This window comes from Ursus americanus, chromosome 26, assembly GCF_024610735.1.
Source record: "Ursus americanus isolate L20-20 chromosome 26, mUrsAme1.1.p, whole genome shotgun sequence".
Lineage (NCBI taxonomy): Eukaryota > Metazoa > Chordata > Mammalia > Carnivora > Ursidae > Ursus > Ursus americanus.
In genome coordinates, this window is record NC_142152.1 from 9,620,165 (window position 1) to 9,637,351 (window position 17,187).

General features: G+C 36.7%; 1 pseudogene; it reads left to right on the top strand.

Annotated features, from left to right (window-relative positions):
* Positions 1-14,436: 14,436 nt before the first annotated feature.
* Positions 14,437-14,814, top strand: LOC123800597 (large ribosomal subunit protein P1-like; annotated as a pseudogene).
* Positions 14,815-17,187: the final 2,373 nt, after the last annotated feature.

Genomic DNA, 17,187 nt, shown 5'->3' on the forward strand with positions numbered 1-17,187 from the left:
ATTTATATAAAATAAAATGTCCATGTCTTGCTAAAGTGTCCAAAATCTTGGAATTTTGAGGAAGGCAGACACCTGGGTAAGTCATACTCATGTCAAAATATAGAACATTTTCATTATCTCAGAAAGATTTTTCGTGCTTTCCCTTCTGATTTATCTTCACAAAAAGCAACCGCTTTTCTGATTTGTTTTGCCTGTCCTAGGGTTTCACATAACACACAGTCTTACTTCCTTTGGCTTATTTTGTGTGGTATAATGCTTATGAGATTCTTGCATGTTTTGTGTGTTTTTGTTGTTATTGAGAAGTCATCTGTTTGTTTATCTAAAGTTTGATTATTTTACTGCTAGATGAATATTTACATGGTTTCCAGTTTTGTTGCTACTGTGAATAAAATTGATAGAACATTCTTGTACAAGCATCCATCCTGACATGTTTTATTTCTCTTGGGTAAATACCTAGCAGTGAAATTGTTGGATCATAGGATAGGTATATATTTAACTTTGTAAGGAACTTTCAGACTGTTGAATTTCTTTTAACTTTTGATTCTCCCACTAATAACGTGAGAATTTCAGTAGTTGTCCAATCTTACCAGAGTTTGGTACCGACAGCCTTTTTGATTTTAGCCTTTCCAGTGATTTTAAATGGCATCTCATTAGTGTTTTTATATCTGATCTGAAAACTAATGGTGTTACATATGCTTGCATCTAAATATTGGGCATTCATGTATCATCTTTTGCAATGGGTCTATTCAAGTCCTTTTATATGTTTTTAAAACTAGATTGTTATCTGTTCTTGAGTTGTGGGAATTCTTGTATATTCTGAATATAAATCTTTTGTCAGATATATGTTTTATGAATATTTGCCTGTTCATTTTCTTAAAGTTATATTTTGATGAGAAGTTTTAATTATATCTTATGATATTTTTTCTTTTATGGCTTTTGCTTTCTGTGTCTGCTTTAGATATGTTTGCCTAACCCCAGGTCACAAAGATATTCTCATGTTTCCATCCAGAAGCTATATAATTTTAACTTTAATTTTAAGATTATTTTTAATTTAATTTTATTTTTGGGTCTAAAATCTTTCTCAAACAATTTTTTTATATATGAGACATAGGAGTTGAAGTTTACTTTGTTTTTAAATGTATATTATATTCAAAAGCCATTTGTTGAAAGTGGCTGAATTTTTATTGCATTGTTCCATTGAATTGCTTGATCACTGTATCAAAAATCAGTTGGGACAACTGAAGAATAGACAGGATGATACAACAACAAGCCAAAGAGGACTGAAAGGTAGAAACAAGGTGAAAGGCTTAGCCATTTGGGCAGTTGAGGAACAACATGGTGGTGGGATCCTCAGTTTTCTCATTGCTCTCCATATATCTCTAGACAGCATGCTGCAGAAGCTTCCAACTCTGAAGCCAATAAGCTAAGTGGAGAGAAAGAGAGAGAGAGAGAGAAAGAAGGAAAGAAAAAAAGGAGGGAGGGAGGGAGGGAAGGAAGGAAGGAAGGAAGGAAGGAAGGAAGGAAGGAAGGAAGGAAGGAAAGAAGGAAGGGAGACAGGAAGAGAAAGAAGAGAAAGAAAGAAAGAAAGAAAGAAAGAAAGAAAGAAAGAAAGAAAGAAGAAAGAAAAGAAAGCAGAAAGAAAAGAAAAAGGGGAAAGAAAAGAAAAAGAAAGAAAGAAAGAAAGAAAGAAAGAAAGAAAGAAAGAAAGAAAAAGAAAGGAAGAAAGAAAGAAAGAAAGAAAGAAAGAAAGAAAGAAAGAAAGAAAGAAAGAAAGAAAGAAAGAAACTAACTTCAATTAAAGCCTTCCCTCTAGGCTAAGGACCAGCAAAAGGGTGGCCCCAACAAAAGTAAACCTATTTGCAATACCCGCTCTATTCCAATCAAACACCAGTGGAAGAATTTTACCCCGACCCACTATGATTTCAGGAAGGCCAAGTGGGAAATTGATCTTTCACCATACCCCCCAGCCCAGCAGAAGCAGACAGCACTTTGATTCCCCTGTCAGGTGGTGGTGGTGAACCAACAGAGGCTGATGTTCCATTCTTACTGGCCTAAAGGAGGCTGTGTTCCAATTCACCAGCCAAGAGTAGTGTCAGTGAGGATGACCTTCCTCTGCCCTTCAAGGTCCTTCTTGCTGGATTTAGGATCAAATTGACATGAGATGGATTAACAGGAGGAAGTCATATTTTAGTAGGGTACATATGGAGAGTCCACACAGACATGAAAGTCTAAAGACAGTGAAGCAACATGAAGCTTCTATGAGTTCAGGACAGGAGCAGGGTCTGAGGATGCAAAGGGGACAGAGGCCATTAGATAGGTGGAAGGAGATGGTTTGTAAAGCAAAGGTTGCCCTATAATGCAGCTTTATTGAGGTACATGGACGAAGAAAATTATAAGATCATCTTAAATATTTTGAGTATTTCAATCCAAGACATGGTATAGTTTACTCATACTTAGATCTTCTTGGAATTGTTTCATTAGTAATTTGAAAAATTATGCATAGAAAGCCTGAACTTATTTTGTTAGATTTATACCCAAGCATTTTAAGTGCTATTGTAAATGATATCATTTTTAAATTGCAGTTTCTTATTGTTCATTGCTAGTATACAGAAATATGATATTTGTGTGTTGACCTTATGCCCTATAGCCTTCTTAAACCCATTTATTAGTTCTAGGAACTCTTTGGCAGATTCTATGGTCATTTTCATTTAGAAGTCTGTAATCCGGAATAGGAACAGTTATATTTTTTTTTCTTTCTGAGATCAGAAATGCCTTTTATTTCTCTTCTTTGCCTTATTGCACTGGATATGACTTATAGTATAATGTTCAATAGGAATGGTGATGTTAGACAGTTTGCCTTATTCACAACACTGGAGTGAACACATTCAGTTTCTAACCATTAAGTGATATTTGAGGTAGGTTTTTGTGGATGCTGTTTATCAGATTAAGGATATGCCCTCCTCTTCCTAGGTGATGTGTTTTTATGACGAATGGATGTTGAATTTTGTCAAATTCTTTTCCTGTATCAGTTGATAGGATTATATGTTTTTGTTTTTTTTTCATTATGTTAGTATGGTGAATTACATAGCCTGACTCTCAGTATTCAACTAACCTTCCATTCCTGGCAGAAACATCACTTGGTTATGTGGTACTATTTCTTCTATGTATTATTAGTTTAGAGTTGCTAGTATATTATTGCAGATTTCTGAAGATATTATTGAAAATTGTGTTTGAGTTGAGGAGAAATACTTGTCTATTATTTACTTGTTTGTCTTGGTAGAAGTTTGTCAATATTACTGATGTTTTCAAAGAATTATCTTTGAGTTTCATTGATCTTCTGTGTTTTTTTCTATTTTCAGTTTTATTGATTAATTCTGATTTTTATTTTCCTTTTTCCATTTTGAGTTATTTTGTATTTTTTTAGCTCTTGAGGTGAAAATACAGATCATTCATTTGATCATTCATTCATTTTTCTTCTTTACTAATATAACCATTTAAAGGTATGAATTTACTGCTAAGCACTGCCTTAGTTACATCCCACAAACTTTTGTTTATTTAGACTCTCATTTTCATTCAATTCCAAATATTTTCTAGTTTTCTTTTTGACTTCCTTTTTGATCTATGTGCTATTTATAAGTGTGTTGTTTAATTTCTAAGTGTTTGGAGATTTTCTTATCATTTTGCTTCTGAGTCCTTACTGAAATTCATTATGATCAAGGAATATAATTTGTATGATTTCGATGCTTTTAATTTGGTAATGTTTGTTTTATGATATAGTAGTTCTGTTTTAAGATGTAGTTTATGATGTAAGATACAGCCTATTTTGGTAAATGATCTATAGGATTTGAAAATACTCGTATTCTGTTGTTGGGTGGTAGTGTTTTCAAATTGTATATTAGTTGGTTACTGGTGTTGATTTTTCTATATACTTACTGACTTTCTGTTGATTACTGAGAAAAGGGTTTTTAATTCTCCAACTATAATTTGTGTGTGGGGGGGTTGTTCATTTTGCCTTTCAGTTATATGAGTTTTTGCTTCCTCTAGTTTGAAATTCTACTGGTGTGTACTATAAGCAAACATATTTAGGATTGTTCTGTCTTCTTGCTGACTTGACCTTTTGATTGTATGCAATTTCCCGCTTTATCCTTGGTAATTTTACTTGATCTGGTACATTTTTTTTTTCTCAGAATATATCCACTCTAGTTTTATATTGATTAGTGTATATGTGGGATATCTTTTTGCATTCTTTTACTTAAAAAAACTTTGTGTTAAAATATATATAACATTTACCATTTTAACCAATTTTAAGTATACAATTTACTAGCATTAAGTACGTTCACAATGTTGTGCAGCAATCACCACCATCTATCTCCAAAACTTCTTCATCATTCCAAACAGGATCTCTGTACCCATAAGACATTAGGTCCCCATTCTCCCATCCCCACAGCCCCTGGTAACATCTATTTTACTTTCTGTTTCTAAGAATTTGCTTATTTTAGGTACCTCATATACATTGGGAATATACAATATTTATCCTTTTGTGTCTGGCTTGTTTCACTTAGAAAAATGTTTTCAAGGCTCATCCAAGTTACAGCATGTATCAGAATTTCATTCTTCTTAGAGCTGAATTACATTCCATTATTTATATATACCAATTTTGTTTATTCATCTGTTGTGGACATTTAGGTTGTTTTAATCTGTTGGCTATTGTGAATAATAGTGCTCTGTACTTTAGTCTACAAGTATTTATTTGAATAATGCTTTTAGGTATATAGTGAGAAGTAGAATTGCTGTATCATATAGTAATTTTATGTTCAGCTTTATATTGAGCCACCAAACCACCATACCATCTTATATTCCCACCAGCAATACACAAGGGTTCCAATTTCTCCAATGTGCTCACCAACACTTGTTATTTTTCCTATTTTTTATAATATTCTAATGAATGTGAAGAAGTGGTATCTCGTGATTTTAATTTTTATTTACCTAATGGCTAATGATGTTGAGATATTTCCCTGTGTTCATTGGTCATTTGCACATATTCTTTGGCGAAATGTCTATTCAAGTCCTTTATACATTTAAAAAAATTGTCTTTTAAGAAAATGTCTTTTAGTGCTTGCTGAGTTATAGTAGTTCCTTACATATTCTGGATATTAATCCCTCACCAGATATATGTTTTCCAAATATTTTCTCCCATTCTGAGGGTTGCCCTTTTACTCCCTTGATAATGTCTGGAAAAAAGTATAAAATTTTGTTTAAGCCCAATTTATCTAATTTTCCTTTTGTTGAGTGTACTTTGGTGTCATAGTCAAACCATTGACAAATCAACTGTCATGAATGTTTTTCTCTAAAATTATTATTTTAGCTCTTACATTGAAATCTCTTATCTGTTTTGAATTAATTTTTGTATATGGTGTAAGGGTCCAATTTCATTCTTTTGCATGTGGATATCCAGTTTTCCCAGCACCATTTCTTGAAAAGACTGTCATTTCTTTATTAATGATCTTGGTACTCTTGTCAAAAATAATTAACCATATATGTGATATATACACACTTATTTCTGGACTCTATTTGATTCCATTTGTCTGTATATATGTTCTCATTCTAGTACCACACTGTTTTAATTATTGTAGCTTTGTAACAAAATCTGAAGTCAGAAGTGTGACTTTTCCAACTTTATTCTTTTTTTCCAAACTATTTTGGCTATTTGAGATCTCTTGAAATTCCATATGAATTCAAGGATAGATTTTTCTGTTTATGCAAAATCATTGTTGAGATTTTGATAGGGACTACATTAAATCTGTAGATGGCTTTGGGTAGCATTGTCATCTTAACAATGTAAAGTCTTATAGTCCATGAATGTGGGATATCTTTTCATTTATTTATGTCTTCTTTAATGTATTACAGGAATATTTTGTAGTGTACAGTGTACAAGTCTTTTCTATCCTGGTTAAATTTGTTCCTAAGTACTTTCTTCTTTTTAATATTCTTTTAAATGGAATTATTTTTTTAAATAATTTTTATTTTGTTATATTAGTCACCATATAGTACATCCCCAGTTTTTGATGCAATGTTCCATGATTCATTATTTGCATATAACACACAGTGCACCATGCAATATGTGCCCTACTTAACACCCATCACCGGCCTAGCCCAATCCCCCAACCCCCTCCCCTCTGAAGCCCTCAGTTTGTTTTCCAGAGTCCACAGTCTCTCATGGTTCATTCCCCCTTCTGTTTACTTCTCTCTTCATTCTTCACTTCCTTCTCCTACCGATCTTCCTGCTATGTCTTATGATCCATGAATGAGTGAAACCATATGATAATTGTCTTTCTCTGCTTGACTTATTTCACTTAGCATAATCTCCTCCAGTCCCGTCCATGTTGCTGCAAATGTTGGGTAATCATTCTTTCTCATGGCTGAGTAATATTCCATTGTATATACAGACCACATCTTCTTAATCCAGTCATCTGTTGAAGGGCATCTTGGCTCCTTCCACAATTTAGCTATTGTGGACAATGCTGCTATGAACATTGGGGTGCATATGGCCCTTCTCTTCACTACGTCTATATCTTTGGGGTAAATACCCAGTAGTGCAATTGCTGGATCATAGGGTAGCTCAATTTTTAACTTTTTAAGGGATCTCCACACTATTTTCCAAAGTGGCTGTACCAACTTGCATTTCCATCAACAGTGTAAGAGGGATCCCCTTTCTCCACATCCTCTCCAACATTTGTTCTTTCCTGCCTTGTCAATTTTTGCCATTCTAACTGGTATAAGGTGCTATCTCAAGGTGGTTTTGATTTGAATTTCACTGATGGCTAATGATTTTGAACATTTTTTCATGTGTCTGTTAGCCATTTGTATGTCTTCATTGGAAAAGTGTCTGTTCATATCTTCTGCCCATTTTTTGATTTAATTATTTGTTTCATGTGTATTGAGTTTGAGAAGTTCTTTGTAGATCTTGGATACCAGTCTTTTATCTGTAGTGTCATTTGCAAATATCTTCTCCCATTCCGTGGGCTGCCTCTTACTTTTTTTGACCATTTCCTTGGCTATGCAGAAGCTTTTTATCTTGATGAAGTCCCACAAGTTCATTTTTTCTTTTGTTTCTCTTGCCTTTGGAGATGTGTCATGAAAAAAAGTTTGCTGTGGCTGATGTCAAAGAGGTTGCAGCCTATGTTCTCCTCTAGGATTTTGATGGATTCCTGTCTCACATCGAGGTCTTTCAGCTATTTGGAGTTTATCTTTGTGTATAGTGTGAGAGAGTGTGCAAGTTTCATTCTTTTGCATGTAGCTGTCCAATTTTCCCAGCACCATTTAGAGAGACTATCTTTTTTCCACTGGATGTTTTTTCCTGCTTTGTCAAAGATTAGTTGCCCAAAGAGCTGAGGGTCCATTTCTGGGTTCTCTATTCTGTTCCACTGGTCTATGTGTCTGTTTTTGTGCCAGTACCATGCTGTCTTTGTGATCACAGCTTTGTAGTATAGCTTGAAATCCGGCAATGTGATGCCCCCAGTTTTGTTTTTCCTTTCCAGCAATTCCTTGGCGATTTGGGACCTTTTCTAGTTCCACACAAATTTAAGGGCTGTTTGTTCCAGTTCTTTAAAAATGTCATTAGTATTTTGATTGGGATGGCATTGAAAGTGTAGATTGCTCTGGGTAGCATAGACACTTTAACTATGTTTATTCTTCTGATCGATGAGCATGGAATATTTTTCCATCTTTTTGTGTCTTCTTCAATGTCTTTCAAGAGTGATTTGTAGTTTCTAGAATATAGATCCTTTACATCTCTGGTTAATTCTGAGATAACGTATGATTTTTCATGCTATTGTAAATGGAATGAATTCCCTAATTTCTCTTTCTTCAGTTTCATTGTTCGTTTATAGAAATGCAACTGATTTCTGAGCATTGATTTTGTATCCCACTACATTACTGAATTGCTCTATAACTTCTAGTAGTTTGGGGATGCAGTCTTTTGGGTTTTCTATATAGAGTATCATGTCATCTGCGGAGACATTTTGACTTCTTCCTTGCCAATTTGGATACCTTTTATCCCTTTTTGTTGTCTGATTGCTGTTGCAAGGATTTCTAGTACTATGTTGAATAATAATGGCAAGAGTGGGCATCCTTGTCATGTTCCTGAGCTTAAGGGAAAGGCTTTCAGCTTTTTCCCATTGAGAATGATATTCAATGTAGGCTTTTCATAGATGGGTTTTATGAAATTGAGGAATGTACCCTCTGTCCCTACACTCTGAAGGGTTTTAATCAGGAAAGGATGCTGTATTTTGTCAAATGCTTTTTCTGCATTGAGAGGTTCATATGGTTCTTGACTCTTTTCTTGTTGATATGATCTATCACACTGATCGATTTGCGAATGTTTCTGAACCACCCTTGCATCCCAGGGATGAATCCCACTTGGTCTTGCTGGATAATCCTTTTAATGTACTGTTGGATCCTATTAGCTAGGATCTTGTTGAGAATTTTGGCATCCATATTCAACAGGGAAATCAGTCTGTAATTCTCCTTCTTGATGGGGTCATTGCCTGGTTTGGGGATCAAGGTACTACTGGCCTCATAGAATGAGTTTGGTAGTTTCCCTTCTGTTTCTATTTTTTGAAACAGCTTCAGAAGAATAGGTATTAATTCTTCTTTGAATGTTTGGTAGAATTCTGCGGGGAATCCATCAGGCCCTGGACTCTTGTATTTGGGGAGGTTTTTGATCACTGCTTTAATCTCTTCATAATTAATTGGTCTGTTTTAATAATCAATTTCTTCCTGTTTCAGTCTTGGTAGTTTACAGGTTTCCAGGAAGGCATCCATTTCTTCCAGGTTGTTTAATTTACTGGCATAAAGCTGTTGATAAAAGTTTCTAATGATCCTTCCTATTTCATTATTGTTGGTTGTGATCTCTCCCCTTTTGTTCATAATTTTATTAATTTGGGTCCTTTCTCTATTCTTTTGAATAAGTCTGGCCAGTGGCTTATCGATCTTATTTATTCTTTCAAAGAACCAGCTTCTAGTTCTGTTGATCTGCTCTACTGTGCTCCTGGTTTCTAATTAATTGATCTCTGCTCTAATCTTGATCACCTGACTTTTTGTGTGTGGGTTAGGCCTATTCTTCTGTTCCTGTTCTAGCTTTTTGAGATGAGAATATAAAAACTGCATTTTAGATTTTTCTATTCCTTTGAGTGAGGCTTGGATGGCTATGTATTTTCCCCTTAAGACTGCCTTTGCAGTGTCCCATAGGTTTTGGACCGATGGGTTTTCATTTTCGTTGGTCTCCAAAAATTGTTTAATCTCCTTCTTAATTGCCTCGTTTACCCAATCATTCTTGAGCAGGCCGGCTCTTAGTTTCCAAGTGTATGAGTTTCTTCCAAATTTTTCCTTGTGATTGAGTTCCAGTTCAAAGCACTGTGGTCTGAGAATATGCAGGGAATAATCTCAGTCTTTCGGTATCAGTTGAGACCTGTTTTGGGACCCATATATGGTCTATTCTGGAGAAAGTTCCATGTGCATTCGAAAAGAATGAGTACTCTGTTGTTCTGGGGTGTGGTGTTCTGTATATATCTATGAGGTCCATCTGGTCCAGTATGTCATTCAAAGCTCTTGTTTCTTTGTTGATTTTCTGCTTAGGTGATCTGTCTATTGCTGAGAGTAGAGCGCTGAGGTCCCCTGCTATTAATGTATTATTATCTGTATGTCTCCGTATTCTGGTTAAGAGTTGGCTTGTGTATCTAGCTGTTCCCCTGTTGGGGGCATAGATATTTACAATTGTCCTATCCACTTGTTGGATACATCCTTTAATAATAATATAGTGTCCTTCCATATCTCAAACTATAGTCTTTAGTTTAAAATCTAATCTGTCTGATATGAGAATTGCTACCCCAGCTTTCTTTTGAGGTCCATTGGCATGAAAAATGGTTTTCCATCCCTTCACTTTCATTCTGGATGTATCTTTAGGTTCAAATAGAGTCTCTTGTAGACAACAAATGGATAGGTCATGCCTTTTTATCCAATCTGCAACCCTGTGGCGTTTTATGGGAGCATTTAGGCCATTCACATTGAGAGTGATTATTGTGAGATATGAATTTAATGATGTCATGTTGCCTGTGAAGTCTTTGTTTCTATAGATTGTAAATTTCTGTTCTGTATCACTCTTGGGGACTTTTTACTTTTATAGAACCCCCCCTTAATATCTCATGTAGGGCTGGTTTGGTGGTTACGAATTCCTTCAGTTTCTGCCGATCCTGGAAGGTCCTTATCTCTCCATCAATTCTGAATGACAGCCTTGGTGCATAAAGGATCCTTGGCTGCATGTTATTCTCAAATAGAGCTTTGAAAATATGCTGCCAACCCTTCCTAGCCTGCCAGGCCTCTGTAGACAGGTCTGATGTTATTCTGATATTTTTCCCTCTGTACGTAAGGAGTTTCTTCCCCCTGGCCACTTTCAATACTGTATCCTTGGATCTAATCTTTGCAAATTGCACGATGATGTGACGTGGTGTAGGTCTGTTGTCATTGGCCTTGGGAGCAGTCCTCTCTGCCTCTTGGACACGAATATTTGTTTCCTTTGCCAGATTAGGGAAGTTCTCAGCGACAATATATTCAGATATCTCCTCTAGACCTCTCTCTTTCTCCTCCCCTTCGGGGATGCCGATGATTCTGACATTGGAACGTTTCATTGAGTCAGTAATCTCCCGTAATCTACATTCTTGAGATTGAGTTTTTTTGAGCCAAGTTTCTGTTTTAACTTTCTCTTCTTCCATCCCATCCTCCGATTCACTAATTTGTTCTTCTGCCTCATTTACCCTGGTCATCAGAGTATCTAGTTTAGACTGCATTTGATTCATAGCATTTTAAATTTCTGCCAGATTCACTCTCATTTCCACCCTTAGAGATTCTATATTCTTGTTAATATTTTCATTAATATTTTTTTCAAGCCTACACATCATCTTGACCATTGTTACTCTGAACTCCATTTCTGACAATTTGGTTGTATCCATATACATCAGTTCTGTGGCAGAGGCCACAGACTCATTATCTTTTCTTTGCGGGGGGGCGGGGATTTCTCCTCATCATCATTCTGATGAGGAGAGGTTGTGGGGATGCACACAGCCCAAATTATTGACCAGGACCCAGGCAGTGTGCACTTGTTTTATAGGAAGCTTAGGGATGTGGGCTTCTTGATTTTTCAGCCTGCCTTCTGGGGGAGGGGCCTGCCGCGCTGATACTCAGGCAGCCCCATTTGGTAGAGTCGCCCTGTCCCCTGCGAGGGGGGATAGGGATGGGCACAATGTGAGCTGGTATTTCCGGGCTTTGTTCTCTGGTGGCTTTCCCTGGCGGTTTTCTGTGACTCTTCTGAGAGTCAGAGCAGCAGTGACCGTATCTTGGTCTCTGACTCAGAACAGAGAGATCACAGTCCGCTCTCCACTGAGCTCTCTTTGCCACTTTAACTCTGTTTCTGTCGGTGCTGCTAAAAACCTTGCAGCGTCCCAGATTGTGCGCCCCACAGCCACTCTCCCAGCCCGCACTTCCAGGGCCAGCATGTCTCTATCCTTTGTGCATCTAACACTGCCAGTTGCCCCTAGTTCCTGCACGAGCTCCTGAGCTCCTTGTTTCAGTGTGGTTCGCATGCGCTCCCGAGCTCCCGGTTTCAGTGTGGTTTGGTGGCATGCACTCCGGAGTGCCAGTTTTCAGTCTGGTCGCGCACGCGCTCCCAAGCTCCCGGTATCAGTCTAGCTCCAGTGAGAGCTCTGGAGCTCCGGATTTCAGTCTGATCACACGCGCATTCCCAGGCTCACAGTCTCAGTCTGCTCTCTTGCGGGTGCTGGTCCTCGAGTCCGGCCCACTCCCCAGTGCAGGTGGCTACTGCTTCCCTGCACCTGAGCATGTCGACTCCCTCCCCCTTCTGTTTATCTTCTGATATATCTGCATGGATTCACGGCTCCCTTCTTCGTACCTCAATATTCAGGGCTGGAGATGTTCATTTGTAGACATTCAGATGTATCTCCCTATGTCTCAGGCTGAATTCGTGGGTGTTCAGGATGGTCTGGTAGATATCCAGCTCGACTCAGGGGACCAGCTGAGAAAGGGGTCTCCTACTCCTCTGCCATCTGTTCTCCTCCGTGCAGAAAGTGGTCGCTTTTCGGTTCATAGAGTTTCTGCTACTCTTTTCTTCGTTCTCCAGTTGCGTTCATTGGTATTCAGAATGGTTTGGTAGCTCTCTAGCTCAATTCCTGGGACCAGACGAACTTTAGGTCTCCTGCTCCTCCGCCATCTTGGAACTGGAACCCCTTAGATGGAATTATTTTCTTAATTTCCTCTTCAAATTTCTCATCATTAATGTATAGAAATGCAGCTGATTTTTGCATATTGATTTTATAACTTACAATTTTTCTGAATGCGTTTTATAACTCTAACATTTTTAGTGGAATATTTAGGTTTTCTTTTTTTTTTTCCTTCAAGATTTTGTTTATTTATTTGACAGAAAGAGAGACAGTGAGAGAGGAAACACAAGCAGGGGGAGTGGGAGAGGGAGAAGCAGGCTTCCCACTGAGTGGGGATGCCGATGCTGTGCTCGGTCCCAGGGCCCTGGGATCATGACCTGAGCCAAAGGCAGATGCTTAACAACTGAGCCACCCAGGTGCCCCCATAGGGTTTCTAAATATAAAATTATATCATCTATGAACAAAAATCATTTTACTTCTTTCTTTCCAATTTGAATTTCTTTGTTTGTTTACTTCCCCACATGCTCTGGCTAGAACTTACAATAAAAGTTGAATTGGAGAGAAACCATGTTTGACACTAATAATAATGATAAGATGGTATATGTCAGGCAGTAAGCTAAGTATTTCATATTCGTGTTCCTTTTTACAGTGCTAAAAAAATAGATATTATCATCCCCATTTTAGACACAAGAAGAAAGAAGCAGAGACTAGATAAGTTGCATGTGATCACACATCTAGAAAATGAGAGACCTAGAGTTTGAATCAGATTGTGTGACTTCAAAAACTATATACTGTCCTATATACTTTGTCTTTATGTCAATTATACAAGCAGTGCCATTAATGCATTTTCCAAGTTTATGCATTTTTTTATTTGCTATGTAATATTCATTTAGGTATCTTTTTTACTCACTAATTTGTTTCAAAGGAAGGAGACTTACCTAACCAAAATTTACATTTTGTGGCTATTTGAAATTTTAAATATTTGCTGTTTGGAAAAGGCTGAGTTTAAAATCTTTAATTAGAGCAGATGAATGCTCTATTCTTCCAAAACTGTGATAAAATCCATCAAGAGAAGTCATGGGTGACTTTTGGAGTTTGTATCATAAATGACAAATCAGCTACACAGAAAATCCAAAAGATTCTTTAGGCTCAACTTGTATTTTATCTGAATTACTAATTAAAGCCAGACAGAGTGCCTATATTTGTGTGATGATGCATGAAAAATGAAGATAAGTAATTTTGTATTTGTCTTTTAGGAGCAAATACACCATTATAAGAGAAAGCATAGATTAGCATCCTTCTTGGCATATACCAAAAATGATCCTATTTATATGAAAGAAATGTAATTGCACAAGATGTACAGAGCATTAGTTTGGCAAGAAGATCAATCCTGTACTCTGCTGTATGACTATGACTCAGATTTCCTTATCTTTACCATAGTTTTATAGTCACTCTTTCACTTAACATTCTTTTCTTTCCTAAAATACTTGCTGCTTTGTTCAACACTTTTTCAATAGTCCCAAGAAATGAGCAGCAGCAGCAGCAAAAGGCTCAATTCTGGAAGAATTAACTAGTTCAAGAGTTATCTGATGAAAAAAACAACAGCAGGAGTGATAGTCTTGCTTATAGTGAGGATTTTTAAAGGTTCAAGAAAATAAAAGTTCTAACCTGCTAGATTCAGTGTAAATTTCTGATTATCAAATATATGTATTTCTGATTATTATGGATATAGTATGCTTCCCTGCATACCCTATGTAGAGACAGACCTTACGGTTAGAAGGCTCTCTGTTAAGCACTAGGTGATATAAATATGTATAAGACTTGAAACCTTCCAACTACGTTTTAAGAGTAGATGAAACATAATAGAACTAACTTGGTAACATAAGGGCTATCTGAATAATTCAGAATTCTGTAGAAAGAAAAAATTAAAATAAGTACTTTTGTCCTGCTTCGTGATACAGCTACACAATAACAGAATAAAAGAAGTTGAAACTAAAGTCATTGAGGAGAATAAAAAAATGGCACAAAGACAAATAACTTAGAGAATTAAGAAAGTCAACTTTTGAAATGGAGACAGACTTATTTCAGCTGCTGCTAAGGTACTTGGTCCTTCTAACGAAGCTAAGGTCATGATGGAATTAGGCCCTCACTTCATCCTATACCAGCATCCAATGCCAGCAGCACCAGCCCAGCACCTGCCTGTACAATGGCCTCCTTCTCAGAGCTCACCTGCATCTACTTGACCTTCATCCTGCATGATGATGAGGTGATGCATGCAGGTCAGGGGAGATAAGATGAATGCCCTCATTAAATCACCTGGTGTAAATGTTGACCCTTTCTGACTGAGCTTGTCTGAAAAGTCCCTGGACAATGTCAACATTGGGAGCCTCATCTGCAATGTTGGGGCTCGTGGATCTGTCCTGGTAGCTGGTGCTGCACCAGCAGGAGGTCCCGTTCCCTCCACTACTGCTGCCCCAGCTGAGAAGGAAGTGGAAACAAAGAAGAATTTGAGAAATCTGATGATGACATGGGCTTTGGTCTCTTTGATCACACTTCTTCTGTAACCTGTTTAATAAAAAGCTGAACTCTTGGGGGGAAAAAAAGTAGGTGTGGTAGAGACAGAACTTGCAAGAGACATAGAAAGAAAACAGGTTCTTCATATAAGAAGAAAATTACATGGCAATGAATGAGTAGGAAATATTAGAATAGCACCTAACATTGAAAATATGGGGGTTTAAATGCTATATTAGGGTCACAGGTAGAAATTTTTATCTTTTGAGCAAAAATAACTAATGTGAAACTTTTAGAAAAAACATCATGCATCTGCATCCTTTTCATCAGACCCATATTGGGAAGGGATTTGCAAATTCAGACTATGAGATTGAAGAGTCAAGATCGTAAAGCAAAAACTTGTCACAACCCAAGAAATGACTGGTAATAGATAGATAGTGGTAGTGTAAGTTATACCAATGTAAATAATAGTGAATGCCGTGTTACTGAAAGCATTCAATCAGAACTTAAATGACTATATGTCACTATATGTCGGGGTGTCATAGAGAGTAAATAATTAGAATCAGTAAATGACTTTTAAACTTCATTTTAAATCCAAGATATTATTTTTCTATCATGTTAATTTCCTTTGTTTATATTGCTTTTCCTGATTCTATTCCCCTAGTTATAAAAATTTCATTTATTTCTCTTTGTTGTAAATAGCAATTGCAAAATCTATCACTATGCCTGTGTTTACTACTGCATGTTATTTACAGCAGTAAAAATTATGACTAAGGAAATACAAAGAGTGGAAAACATCCTTTCAGGAGATAAGATCTCATTAAATATGCAACTTGTGTAAAAAATTTAATGCTATTATAATTTTTTATTATTACAGAATTAAAATATATTCTTTGTAGAAAATTTAGAATTCAAGTGAAATATAAATCATCCAGTGGGCTAAGGAAAGAAAACATTTTTTAAAAAATCTTCTCCCTTCCTCCCCTTTCATTTCTTGGAACATAGGATTAATATTATAAGCTATATGGTCTGGAATGCTGCTAGGGCATACTTTCTAGTAGAATCACTGCATTTTTAAAAAGTTAAACACACCTTCTGTCATGTGAGGACAAAATGAGAAGACAGGCATCTGTGACCCAGGAAGTAGACCCTCACCAGATACCAAATATGCCAGCTCCTTGATCTTGGGCTTACTAGCCTTCAGAACTATGAGTGAATGACAACATGGAAAAACTCACCACAAAAAACAGAACAAGAGGCAGTACTGACTGCCAGGGACCTAATTAGTATGGATATAAATAACATGTCAAAACTAGAGTTCAGAATAATGATTATAAAGATACTAGCTGGGCTTGATAAAAACACAGAAGATGCTAGAGAATCCTTTTCTGGAGAAATTAAATAACTAAAATCTAATCAAGTCAAAATAAAAAAGGCTATTAATGAGATGCAATAAAAAAATGGAGTTTCTATCTGCAAGAATAAATGAGGCAGAAGAGAGAATTAATGATACAGAAGACAAAATGTTTGAGAATAAAGAAGCTGAAGAAAGAGAGATAAAAAACTACTGGATCACTAGGGGAGAATTCAAGTGATAAGTGATACCATAAAGTGAAACGATATTAGAATAATTGGAATCCCAGAAGAAAAAGAGAGAGAGGCATAAGGTATATTTGAGTGAATTATAGCTGAGAACTTCCCTAATCTGGGGAAGGAAACAGGCATTCAAGCCCAGGAGACACAGAGACCCCACTTCAAAAATCAATAAATATAGGTCAACACCTTGACATATAATAGTGAAGCTTGCAAATTTCAGAGACAAAGAGAAAATCCTGAAAGCAGCTCAGGACAAGAGGTCCTTAACCTACAAGGCAGAAATGTTAGACGGGCAACAAACCTATCCACAGAGATCTGGCGGGCCAGAAAGGACTGGCATAATATATTCAGGGTGCTAAATGAGAAAAATATGCAGCCAAGAATACTTTATCCAGCAAGGGTATCATTCAGAATAGAAGGAGAGACAAAGAGCTTCCAGGACAAACAGAAACTAAAAGAATTTGTGATCACTAAGCCAGCCCTGCAAGAAGTATTAAAGGGGATCCTTTAAGCAAAGAGAGAGCCCACAAGTAACATAGACCAGAAAGGAACAGAGACAATAGAAAGAAGCCGTGACTTTACAGGTAATGCAATGGCACTAAATTCATATCTTTAATTACTCTGAATGTAAATGGGCTAAATGCCCCAATCCAAAGACACAGGGTATTAGATTGGATAAAAAAGCAAGACCCATTGATATGATGTCTGCAAGAGACTCGTTTTAGACCTGAAGACACCTCCAGATTGAAAGTGAGGGGATGGAAAACCATTTATGATGCTAGTGGACATCAAAAGAAAGCTGAGGAAGCAATTCTTATTTAGATATTAAACCAAAGACTGTAATAAGAGA